The sequence below is a fragment of the Capsicum annuum genome, chromosome 6, assembly GCF_002878395.1.
Source record: "Capsicum annuum cultivar UCD-10X-F1 chromosome 6, UCD10Xv1.1, whole genome shotgun sequence".
Lineage (NCBI taxonomy): Eukaryota > Viridiplantae > Streptophyta > Magnoliopsida > Solanales > Solanaceae > Capsicum > Capsicum annuum.
Genome location: NC_061116.1, coordinates 146,441,742 through 146,456,290, shown reverse-complemented (window position 1 = coordinate 146,456,290; position 14,549 = coordinate 146,441,742).

The window sequence follows — 14,549 nt, the reverse complement described above, 5'->3', positions numbered from 1 at the left end:
ACACAATAGTCCAGCATTTATAATAAATAAACATAGTGAACAAAAAAGAGGAAAAAGTAGAATGGTTATTGATTATAGATACCTAAATGCAAAAGCTATGACATATAATCATCCAATACCAAATAAGATATTAAAAGTAAGACAAATACAAAGATATAATTATTTTAGTAAATTTGATTGTAAATTAGGATTTTACCATTTAAAGTTAGATGAAAATTCTAATAAATTAACCGCATTTACGGTACCACAAGTATTTTATGAATGGAACGTATTACCATTTGGACATAAAAATGCACCAGGTAGATATCAATATTTTATGGATAGTTATTTTAAACAATTACCTAATTGTATAGTCTACATAGATGATATACTACTATATACAAAAGCTAAAGAGGAACATTTAAAATTATTAGAACAATTTATAGATATAATAGAAAAATCAGGAATAAGTTTAAGTGAAAAGAAAGCCGAAATTATGAAAAACCAGATAGAGTTTTTAGGAATACAAATAGATAAAACTGGAGTAAAAATGCAACAACATATAGTACAAAAAATAATAAATTCAAAAGAAGAATTAGATACAAAAAAATTACAATCATTTTTAGGATTAGTAAACCAAGTAAGAGAATATATACCAAAATTAGTAGAAAACCTAAAGCCTTTACAAAAAAAAATTAAAAAAGGACGTAGAATATAATTACAATGAAGAAGATAAAAAATAAGTCCAGAAAATAAAAATACTTTGTAAAGAATTACCAAAATTACAATTCTCAGACGAAAATAAAAAATTTATATATATAGTAGGAGTAGATGCTAGTGAATATAGTTATGGAGGAGTACTTAAATATAGATATGAAGAAGAAAAATTAGAACATCATTGTAAATACTACTCAGGTACATTTAATGAAACAGAAATAAAATGGGAAATAAATAGAAAAGAATTATGTTCATTATATAAATATTTATTAGCATTGGAGTCATATATTGTATATAACAAATTTATTGTACGGACAGATAATACACAGGTACGTTGGTGGTTAACAAAGAAAATACAAAATTCAGTTACAACGAAAGAGATTAGGAGACTAGTATTAAATATATTAAATTTTACATTTACAATTGAAGTAATTAGTACTAACAAAAATGTTATTGCAGATTACATATCAAGACAAAGTTACACAGACTGATATAATAGAAGATGATGCTTTAGAAAAGATACTCAAAATCCTAACTACGCTTTCAATGAAAGTTGGCAGTATGAGTAATAAAATAGAAAAGCTAAAGATTAATGAAGTTAAACTGAAGTCTAAAGCTATGAATCAGCTAACTCAGCAGTGTGCAGAGCTATGTCGATCGGAAGACATTAAAATTCCAGAGCTAAAAGGAGACGTTGGAACGCTCCATAAAACCCATAACGTTTATCAATCTACACTTGCAGGTACAAGTAAATGAGTTAGTGGACAAAGATACTAGAACATGAACATGAATAAGATATTTGAAAAACCATTTATACCAAAAGCACAAAAAGGTCCCTTGTACATGCCTCCACAAATTACCACATATCGAGATAGTTTGAACCAAGATAAAAAAGCTTATAACCATATAGCCCGAGGATATATAGAAAATATCTACAAAGTACAAACTTTTCTAAACCTTAACCCCAGAGCTACAAATATCCAAGAACCAAACACAAACTACATAACCCAAAAATTACAATGTTACAACAAGCTAATCGCACTACCCAAAATCAACCCAAGGTTAATAAAAACTTGTTTCGACTATGAATTATTAAATACTGTATATACCTAAGATGGAGCAGAACTAACAGCTATAGAAGAATTACATAAAGTATTCACCACCTATAAAAGAGTAACCAAAGGAAATATATTTTATATAAAGTTTTATACTGCACCAGCAGAGATATTATACGACAAAATCAAACCAGTTATACAAATTGTAAAAATAGGATTACCAGAGATATGATTATATCGGAAGATATTGTGCAACAACCAGAGATACCCAAAATCGAGATACCTGATTTTTACGCAAATAAACGACTTATTGGAATAACTATAATTATTCAAGAATTAGTAAATAATAATATCAATGGAAACCCAATATGGAGCTATTATTCAAGAGATCATCAAATGATTTATTCAAATTCAAGAAAACTCTGACAAACAGATATGGAAGATGTTAGGAAATGGATAATGACGTTACTTAAACCAGAGAAATAATCTACTGCAAGAGCAATTAGGAAGAGATTTATTTCAGATGGATTATTAACAAGATATTGTAAGATAATTGGACACAAATATCCAGACCATCAATGTTCGAGATGTAATGGAGAAGATAATATTATCTCGAAAGTCCGGCTAGAATAAAAAAATCAATCAAGAAGATAAGGTCGCCAGCTAGAAGATAAAAATCAACAGAGTAATGATGGAATAAAGACAAAAAATAAGACAATAAAAGATAGAAAGTGACATGTATAGTTTTGAAATTTTGTTACGTAAATCGTTTAGTTTTTGACTTTTTTGGCCAAAGTGCCATTATTGATTTTTTATTTTTTAGTCTTAATATTTTTCTTTTGTAAAGATAGGACCTAGTTTTTGTCTTATTATACTAGTCTAGTTTAGTCTAGTCCTTTTCTACTATTGAAAAGGAAGACTTTTTTTGTAAAAAGTAGGAATAGTATAGATTACATGTAAAAAATGTGTGAAGTTAGTAGGAATAGTTTATTTCCTCCTATAAATATGTAAGTCATTCGGCAAGATAAAGGCAAGTCTTCTTGTATTGAAGCAAAAAACCCTCCTTTGTAAATTAAAAACTTTTGAATATTTAATTAAAAAAAAATATATTTCAAAGCAAAAGCTATGAATGAACAAAGCCCAGAATTATCAAATCTACCAAACAGGTATATTTATTTATAATTATGAATAGCTAAATTCATAAATTCCTGACAATCATGATATGATAAAATAAGTTCATGTTAGTTACTTTATAGTAGAATTATTCAAAAAATAGCATGCTAAGAATTTTATTAGCAAAGTGGAAAAGGAGAAAAATCCATAAGAACTATACCATCCTAAAGGTGAAACCGGTGAAACAAGAAAGCTGTGATGGGGGAGTAGCCAGAGTAGAGACGCTGTTTAAGGGAAAAGTATTAAGATTATCATGCTAATAGTGACCAAAGAACATGTTATTTAAGAATAATCTAGTATATAGTAATCTAAAATGATCATATTTTGTTATGTGTATGATTGAAGAAAATATTTTGAAAAAACATCATATGAAAAATGAATACTTATTTATCTGATGAAATGGTAGATAAATTTAAAATACTTGTTTTGTATGTATTTAAGGATATAGAAATTGTAGATATAAGAAAATCATATTGGAAAAAATATTTGATAAATATTTTATGACTAGAATGAATTACATACCTCACCTACCTAACTACTCTTATAAATACTGACATAACGAACCTACACATCAACCATGATAAATTACGTATATTTATAAAAATGGATATGAAAAATATACAATTAATAGAAAAATTAATGAAAACAAATTTAGAAGAATATATGAGAACCAAAGATATAAAATATATAGAATACCTTAATGAAAATATAGAGGAATTAATAAGATTAAAACAAACAACTAAAGAATATTATGAAAAAATATTTAATTAACCCACCTAAATGACAGATGATTTTGATGTACTATTTTTATACATACTTAGAGATATATAAATTATAGACGTAAAAAAAATAATATGAAAAAATATATTTAATATTGAAGATGAAGAGTTAGATATAAATCAGATAGAAGACGAGTTAGGAAAAATATACTTAAGTGATGGCAATCACTATTACTACCTAGATAATTATTCAGATGGATATTATACAGATTAAGAAATGCTAAAATATATTCAAAGAGTTAGAAAAAAACAAAGTTGGCTATACGAAGAAATTAATTATAGAAACCAGCTTAGAAAAGGAAGACAACAATTAAAAGAAAGATTAATTTGGATGAATAAAACCATAAAACAACTAGAATTAGATTAATTTGGATAAATAAAACCATAAAACAACTAGAATTAAAAGACAGTTTAGAATATGATTTAGACATAGAGTTATTCATAGACGAAAAAGACAGGATAATTAACGAAATAGATAACCTAGAATTTAACATCAGATATAGTACAATTAGAATAAATTATTACAAAGAAATTTGCAGTACCACAACTACTTTAGGATAAAATGATAGACTATGAGTATTTAAAATATTGGAGACAAGATATGAAAGAAATAAGATTAACAGAAATACTTATGAAAGATAATTTAATTGGATATTTTAGAACAAAAGATATAGAATATTCATAATACCTCCAAAATAATATACAAGAATTATAAAGACTAAGAGAAAAAACTAAAGAATATTACAGTAAAGCATTTAATCAAATACCATCTAATCACCCCCCAAGATATGAATATTAATAAAATTAAAATAAATACACTAAAAATAAAAATGTTTAGAGAAGTTAAGAAATATCCATGCACAAATAAAAATAGATCCATTAGAACTATAATAGATCTATTTATTACCCAAGTTATCCGCACCCCCCTCCAAATGAAAAATATACAATTAATAAAAAAATTAATGAAAACAAATCTAGAAGAATATATGAGAACCAAAGATATAAAATATATAGAATACCTTAATGAAAATATAGAGGAATTAATAAGATTAAAACGAACAACTAAAGAATATTACAGTAAAACATTTAATCAAATACCATCTAATTATCCTCCAAGATATGAACATTAATAAAATTAAAATAAATACACTAAAAATAAAAATGTTTAGAGAAGTTAAGAAATGTCCATGCACAAATAAAAATAGATCCATTAGAATTATAATAGATCTATTTATTACCCAAGTTATCCGCAACCCCTCCAAATGATATCAAAGCCTATATATGATAATAAAGGAATCATTGGGGTCTGTGGCACCTCCCAATGACCCCATTCCTATTTTTTTTTTTCTCATTTTTTAAAAAAATTTTCTTCATTCTTCTAATTTAAACTTAAATATATTATGAAACAATAAACTTAATACAAAAATTAAGAAATATCTTGCAACTTATTGAAACCTACAAAACCTCTTAATTACTAATACTCCATCGTAATTGTAATTTACAATTAAATGCTCAACTTTAAATATACATTTTTCCAATTTTTTTTCCTTCTCTTTCATTTGATGCTTTTGCTAGAGGAAAAGTGAAAAATTGGTTGAAAAACAAAGAGTTACTAAACTTTAATACTAATAGAAATAATTATTGCAATAAAAGTAATTAAGAGGTGAGAAATGAAACTGAACGGTTTCAAATAATGAAGAGGGGTGGTACAATGAAAAGTTATGAGGTCAATAAAGAGTTATCAATTAATGAGAATTTCAAAGATTATAAATAGATGGAAAATTTTCTTCACACAATTGTTTTGGTATGGTGAGTTTCTAGCAAATTTCTCTCTCTATCCTTTTGTTTCAGTTTACTTTTGAGATAAATCGTAATTTTATTGTATATTATTCCTTCCGTTTTATTTTAGTTGACCCTCTTTTTAAAAATATTTATTTTAATTTAGTTGTCCCTTTGATAATATCAAGAGAATTTTATTATGTTTTTTCAATACTACCCGTAATATTAAATGACTAAACAAAGTGTATTTACTTAAATTTATATTTTCAAAGTACAATTAATAAGGCTAATTTGGTAAAATGAAATTCCTAATTAATATTTTCTTGTTGGGTGTGCCAAGTCAATAGAGACCAACTAATATGAAACGGAGGGAGTATATTATTTTCTTATGATACATATTTAGATTGCTTCGAATCATGATATAATTTTGTAGATAATTTTCTTTACGTTTTGCCTCCCTAGATTATTAAATTTAATTGTACGTATTGTACAGTAGTCCTTTCGTACGTTATTGATTTGAAGTTTTTTTTATGTCATGAATATGTTTGAAATTATAAATGGACTGCTAATTGCACGTGTGAGAACCTTATACTTTACATGCCATGATTCATGTCATAATTCAAAGAGTATCATATTTTATGGTAGATTTTTATTCTTATGAAAGTGCTAAACTATATAAATGGCTATGATATTTTTTTTCACGGAGTTGGAGATCACAAAAACTTTTTAATTACATGACAAAAGGCGTGGTAATTCATTTTTTCATTACCGTAATTTAAGATTTCATGCTAAACTATTGTCTTCTTTTCTTAAGTTCTTCTCTTTTTTGTTTTTAAATTTGGTCATGCTAAACTATTTTCTTCTTTTCTTAAGTTCTTCTCTTTTTCTTTAAATTCGGATGTGCAATTGGAATTTCTGAAATGATCTAAATTTACGTTATTGATACAATTTCCTATATACTACCTATTGTAGTAAATGCTGCAACTTGAAGTAAAGATAGATATTTTCTTTCATGTGGATGATCGTATCACACAATTTAAATAAATTCAAGGGTAATTATCATATTTTTATGGTACATGGGAAATGAAATGGAACAGTGCATACAACATGGTCATATTCAAGATGATAATCTATATCTAATTAGATTTCATGAGTTACAATTTTTTTTTTATCTATACTTAAAGAATATGTCTACTCAACTCCCTTCCTAGCTAATAATTATGGCTTAACTAATCTATAGATAATAATCACCTATAGAGGTTTTGGATACTCATTATTTCCTCCCTCCTCTTTATAAATAGTAATCACCTATAGAGGTTTCTACTTTTTTATTTTATCCTTTATTTTTCACTGTTCTCTTTTAGTGTTTGATAAATATCAACACTTTAGTATTATTAATGTAATAAATTGTATATTCCTCCTTTTAACTTTTTGCATCATTTATATTTTTCAAATATCAAATTCTCCTCCATGCTATGAATAGGTATGGAAATTTTTGAGATCAAGGGATAAGCAAAGAGATCTCTTAACTACATATGTTTAGAAATCTGAATAATATGCTTTTGAAAGCTACTTATGAAATTTTATAATTTAAAAGTAAAGACAAAACAAAACTTCTTAATAAAAAATATTTGTTACTTAGCATTTGTTATGAATTTAAAAACAAGTCGCAAATGGATATTTCAACTGTTGGTGTAGGTGCATTTACATTTTGATATTTCTTTACCAACGGTTTGGTAATCTATTGTCTAACAATGGAAAATGATATGTAGATATTTATATAAATTGTTTGTTAATATTTTTATGGCAATTAAGAAAGTATTAGTATTAGGAAATTAGAAGAAAAAGGAGATTTGATATTTTTAAAGAATATGAACAGTTAAGGGAAGTAAGAAATAGAAAATCAGAAAAAGAAAAATATTAAAAATAAATAATTTAAAAAGAAAAGGAAAGAACAATTAAGATAAAAGTGCGTACGAAATTCATATAATTAGATGTATATTAAACATATACATAAATAATCAAGTTTTATAATTTGTTGAAATATATATGAAAAAAACAAGTTTTCATTAACTTTTTCTTTTAGGAAAAATAAAATTATCATTTCACTTTCAATATACTATGTAAAATTCAAGTATTTTGAAAGACTGAAAATATGTAAGTGACAAAAACTTATAGAAAAGTACATGTACATAACTGAGTGAATGATATTGTTTGTTAAAATATGAAATAGTTAAAAACTAGAAGATTATTTTGGAAAACTTTACTATTCAAAAATTTAATTAACTCGCGTGAAGCACGAATGAATTTACTAGTTAAATAGAAAATTGTGGGTTTTTTCTAAATCTCTTATTGTGGTACAAACAATACAACATAAAATACAATTGGATAAAAGTAATATGTATCACCTCAGACTTAGTTAATGACTAAAATACCCCTATTGTAGATTTATTTGACATTAAGCATACATGTTGAAGTTGACTCTTCTTATATATAATAATATTCATTTTTGAATTAAAAATAAAAGAAATAACTCTTTCTTAAGCATTCTAATTTTTTTCTTAAAAAATATTTTCTTTTTATAATAATGATGTTCAGGCTAATTTTTACATACCTCGATTAAATTTGTAAAACATTTGCATCCTTTCACCAACAAAAAATATTAGTTAACGTTATCCAATTCAGATTCTTGACCCACTTTATTTACTATTAAATCAGACCCTTGAATGCAAAAAATACTACTGTACTCAGAAAATTTATCAATATATGCATTCATTATGGTAAAAAGCAACCAATTATAATTAAACGGAATAAAAGATGATAATGAATTGTTAATTTCTACACTATGATCCCTCGTAGTAATACCAAGAACATTGAACTAAAGATGAACTTCCGATCAAGTGTGTTGGGAGCGTAAGATTTTTCATTAGCTGAGTAAGGTCACCCCGTAAATCACATGTTCAAGGAACAAAATAAAATGACGAATATTTTAGCAACACAAAAAACAACTATAAATCAGAGGTCAGTTATAATTTTGGATCAATTACCAACTTTTATTTTGGACATACTCCGTGGCCGTTAGGATCAAGAAGATTGCACATCGTGTTTCTATTTATTTATAAATAAGATTCAGGACGTCTCTCTAATTTGTTCTGTTTCAATCCTATAAATTCACTCTTTTGTGATTATTTTTATCGGTGATGAAAGTTCAATTTATGTAGCCAGGGTTTGATAATATTTTTGTTTCATTAAACATAATATTTTTTATTTACACAGCTTATGCCTTTCTTTTCCTTTATTGTTATTGATTTTATTATAGTTGCAGAATGATTCACTACTTGAGATTGCAATAACATTCTTTCAGTGGACTTCATAAAAATTATCTCTAAATGATTCATTTATTAATTATATTACTAAATCTAAAACGTGATTCATTCGCTACTAAATTTTGTTCCTTAAGAGATTAACGTCCGTTTTAATGCATTGTCTTCTATTTGATACATGCAGTGAAATATTGACGGTCAATTTAGGACGAGAGATTTCATAATGTCAAATAATGATTAATGCAATTAATTGATACATATACAATAATATAATTGAAACTTTAGTAGATAACTCTCATCCATAAATAGTAAAACGTGAATTAGATGAACATCATTCGGCACCTCTTTTCTTATGTCACATAATTTTTTTTTGTTTTTTACAAAAATCACTTATATTATTCTCTTAAAAAAAGTACTCTATCAATAAGTCAATAGTAATCTATATCCATTGTTGAATTTAAAAAGAAAAGAAATAACTCTTCACTAAGCACTCTAATTTTTTTCTTGAAAAATACTTTATTTTTATAATCGTGGTGTCAAAGTTAAATTGATGAGACATCAACCTCCTCCCACCAGTAACAAATATCAGGTAACTTTGTCCAACTTAAATTGTTGACCCACTTTATTGATTATAAGATAGCAATTTTGGGTGCGAAAAATACCTTTTTATTAATTTTTTTTTATCAATATAGGGATACATTATGGTTAAAGGCAACCAATTATAATTACACAGGATAGAAGATGATGGATTGTTAATTTCTACACTATGATTCGGCATAGTAATATCAAGAAGATTGAACTAAAGGTGATCTAAAAGCGATATATGAATTTGTACAATCTCCCACAACACAAACTAGATAATAGTTGTTTACATATTTAATCAATAACATCAATAATAGAAAAGCACATACATGTAACCTTTTCAGAAAACATAGAATTCCATATTTATTACCTAGTGACATTAGATCTTTTCGTTCGAAATGAGAATTGATTTACAAATATGTGCAGATTCATAACTTCGGCAAGTGTTTCTTTGTCTTTGTAAACTTGTTTTACAACTATTTCATATTTTTAGCTTCTTCAATTATTTAAACTCTATCTTCAATCAATATTTCATCTCCTGGAGTTAATCCAATCAATCAAACAGAAACAATTGAATATAGATATTGTTGCTCCATATTTTATTCGTTATATTAGTTGTTACCAATACAAGTAATGGATTGTTCTTTATGTTCTATCATATTCAATGACATATCTTTAATTGTTATATACAATGGATATTTAACAAAGAAATCAACAAAAGTTTTTTTAGATCTAGCTACACCTTGACTCCTGTATCACTGTGTATGATCATTGCTGGACATCCATCACTTATCATAAACTTAATTTCAATTTGAATTGAGTTAATGTCGATCTTGAGTTAATTTGCTATTGCATTTACCGATTCTTCATACTTTGTATCCATATCATGCATAATCCTATCTACAAAAAAATCTTTAGGTTTACCTGTAAATATAATACAAAGTTGTTGAGTAATTAATACTCAATAATTGATAAAGATATATAATTTGAAAATTACAACATACTTTAAAAAACACATAACATACACATAAAAAAACTCATTATGTTAACTGTTATACACATACATCAATAAAAAATAACACCATCATTGTAAATTAATGTATAAAAATGATTTGATTTATGTTTGTTTCTCTTTGATTTTGTTGGTATTAATTAACAAAATTTTGACTGTCACATAATACAAAAAATCACAAAATTAGATCATTTTAATCACATAAAATATCCGGCACATCCCATCTTCTTCCATGTATTATTATTATTGAATGTAAACTACACCATTCATTTTCGATAAATTACATAGCCTTTTAGTATAAAGTTTCATTCAAATAAAATATTAAAATCAGCATTTAAAAGAAGTTTTTGAATCAAACACTAAAATTATTATAAAAGTTTTTGTAGAAATAAAAAGAGAAATGTAATTTTCGTTGAAATTAGAAGAACAATAGTATTGACAAAGAAGAAGATAATAATGAAAAATCATTTTAGAGAAAATCATAATGAAGAAGAAAACGGTTTGTTTGATGATGAAGAGGTAAAAAAGATATGTTTGATACTGAAGAAGAAAAAATTGATATGATTAAAGAAAGAGAAAATCATTTCAGAAAGAAAATAGGGATGATTGATATCCTGATCTTAACTGTCATCTATTCTTATGGGTATGAATTCTTTTTATCCTTATTAGTAATATGTATTTTTAGTTTTTATAAAAAGTAAATCATGCTTTTTTTTTTTTTTTTTTAAAATTTGCTATAAGTTGCAATCTAAAAGGTTTTGCTATATCTTGCATTAAACCATCTAAGGATGTTTATTTATTGAAAATTACATGGGATGACCCCAATAGTGGGTGACTTTATTTTTTTGTCCCCATAAGAAAAATCTTTAGAAATTAGCCTTCCTTCCTTTTCATGTATAGGACAAGTACTCGTTTGCTCCTCTAACTCAAATATTTTTATACTTTCAATGCTCATTTGTCTGTCAATTCTATTTTTTTCTTCTTTTAATTTTTTTTATTTTATCATTTTTCTCAAACTTTTATTTTTTTTATTTTTTTTATTTTTCTCAAACATTATTTAGTTTTCATTTTTCCCTTTTTATAATTCATTTTTATCAATCTTTATTTTTTTCTTTTCTCATTCTATTATTTTATATTTCTCAAACATTGTTTTTATTTTTCCTTCTCATTTTGTTTTTTTTCAACCTATGTTTTTTTCTTATCTTTTTTTCTTTTTTGCTCGATCTTTATTTTGTTTTCTCTTTCTTTTCTTCTTTTTTTTCTTTTTATTTGACTCCTATTATTCTTTGCTAATGAATAGAAAGTTGGATAATTCGCAAAGAGTATCTTTTTTCTTTGACATCGAAATAAACTTAAGGCATGAAAGTTCTTAGGTTAAGTCTTGCCTTTAAAACAAGAGTTATAGAATATTTCATAAATCTAGACACAATGTGGTTGTGTCAACTCTTGTCCATGAGGCATAACTTGTTGTTTGAAAGACCTTGGACTAAGTTTTGCCTCTAAGGCAAGAGTTATAGAGCATATCATAAATCAAGACACAACGTGGTTGTGTCAACTCTTGCCTATGGGGCGAAACTTATTATTTAAAACTCTTTGGGCTAAGTCTTACCTCTAAACAAGAGTTATAGAGCATCATAAATCAAAACATGATGTGATAGTGTCAACTCTTGCCTATAACTTCTTGTTTGAAAGTCTATGTGTTAATTCTTGTCTGTAAGGCAAGAGCTGTATAATATTTCATAAATCAAGACACAATGTGGTAGTATCAACTCTTGCCCATGGGGCATAACTTGTTTCTTTGGTGGCTAAGTCTTGCCTCTTAGTTAAGAGTTATAGAACAACTCATAAATGAAAACATAATGTGGTAGTGTCAATTCTTGCCCATGGGGCATAACTTGCTATTTGAAAATCCTTGGACTAACTCTTTCCTCTAAGGAAAGAGTTATAGAGTATCTCATAAATCAAGACACAATATGGTAGCTTCAATTCTTGCCCATGGGCGTAATTTATTGTTTGAAAGTCTTTGTGTTAGGTCTTGCCTCTAAGGTAAGAGTTATAGAGCATCTCATAAATTAAAATAAAATTTAGTTGTATCAATTCTCTTGTACATGAGACATAACTTAACAATTTGAAATTCCATCAACTAAGTCTGGCCTTTAAGGTAAGAGTTATATAACATTTCATAGATCAAAATACAATGTGGTAGTGTAAACTCTTGCCCATAGGATGTAATTTTTTATTTAAAAGTCCTCCATCTAAATCTTGCCTATAAGGCAAGAGTCATTGAGCATCTCATAAATCAAGAAACAATGTAGTAGCGTCAACTCTTGTCCATGGGGGGTAAATGTAGTAAGTTTTTGGCTGAAAAAGCAAATGAATAAACCCTAGACAATTATATCACATCAAAAAAGCCACAACAATATTCATAAAAATTATTTTTTCGACTGAAAAAGCAAATGAATAAACCCTATACAACCATATCAATCGAATCAACAACAAAAAAATTCATAAAAGTTAAATCCTGACATGGAAAAAATGAATAAACCCTAGTTTTTACAAACCCATACAAATGAGAAAAAATCATGCCAAAATCTATAAACTTTTAAAGAAAAAGAGATGGTGGAAGTTAATTTAGATACCGTATTCAGTGCGAGGTCTCTTAGCAAAGAGATTTCGAGGAAGTGCTGCTGCCGTCACCGCTACTGCTTGTTGACTGCTGGTGCTATAACGCCAGTAAATATCAACCATTTTTACTCCACTGACCGAAATAGAGAGAAAAAGAGATAAAGAGAGAAAGAGAGAAATATTCAGAGAAAGGTATGTGCTCAACCTCAACTAAATCGAAGGCAAAACGAACTCCGCCTTCTTATAGGAAAAGAAAAATGAGGAAGATCCATACTCTGATCCATAAATAATAAAACATGAATTAGATGATGAACACGATTCTACACCTCTTCTCTTATCTCACATTATACATTTTTTTTTGTTATTTTTTTTAAAAATTCCACTTATATTTCTTCTTAAAAAAAGGTACTCTATCAATAAGTGGATTAAAAAAAAAAGAAATAACTCTCCGCATTTTAATTTTTTCCTTGAAAAATACCTTTTTTAATTATACAGGCTAACTTTTGCATATCTCGACTAAATTTATGAGATATCTGTCTCATCCCACCAATAATAAATATCAGGTAATTTTATTCAATTTATGTTCTTGGTCAATTTTATTGACTACTAGATCACACCATTGAATGAGAAAAATACTATTATATTTTTTTTATTAATATAGGGATCCATTATGGTAAAAAACAACCAATTATAATTAAATAGGATAGAAGATGATGGATTGTTAATTTCTACACCATAATATCTCGTAGTAATACCAAGAAGATTGAACTAACGATGAACTTTTGATCAAGTATGCTGGGAGTGTAAGATTTTTCATAAGTTGAGTGAGGTCATCGTAAATCACACGTTCAGATAACAAAATAAAATCGCGAGTGTTTTAGCAACAAGAAGCAACTATAAATTAGAGGTTGTTTACTATTCTCGATCAACCACCATCTTTTGCTTTGGACATTCTCCGCTAGGATCAAGAAGGCTGCACATCGCATTCCTATATATATATAAATAAAGTTCAGGACATCCCTCTAATTTATTCTCTTTCAATCCTATAAATTCACTCTTATTTGTGACTACTTTTATCAGAAATAGAAGTTCAACTTACGTTGCTAGGTTTGATAATATTTTTATTTCACTAAATGTAAATTATTGTTTTGTATTTTTCATTTACGTAGCTCGTGCCTTTCTTTTCATTTATTTTTATTGATTTTTTATGATTGCAGAATGATTTACAACTTGAGATTATAATAGCATCATTTCAGTAGACTTCATAAAAATTGTCTATAAATGACTCATTTATTAATCATTCAATATATAATAATAAAGAAGAAACAAGATAAGGTAATGTGACATCTTTCTTAGGTCAAGAATTCTATTTATCTTTTTTCTTATTTTCGATAATTTTTCTATTTATCTATTTTTTTTTTATCAATTAGTATATAAAAATAAATATGTCAATTACTACTCCATTTATTCATATTTTTTAATACATAAATTTAATAGCCTTTATTTCCATGACTTTTGATGATCA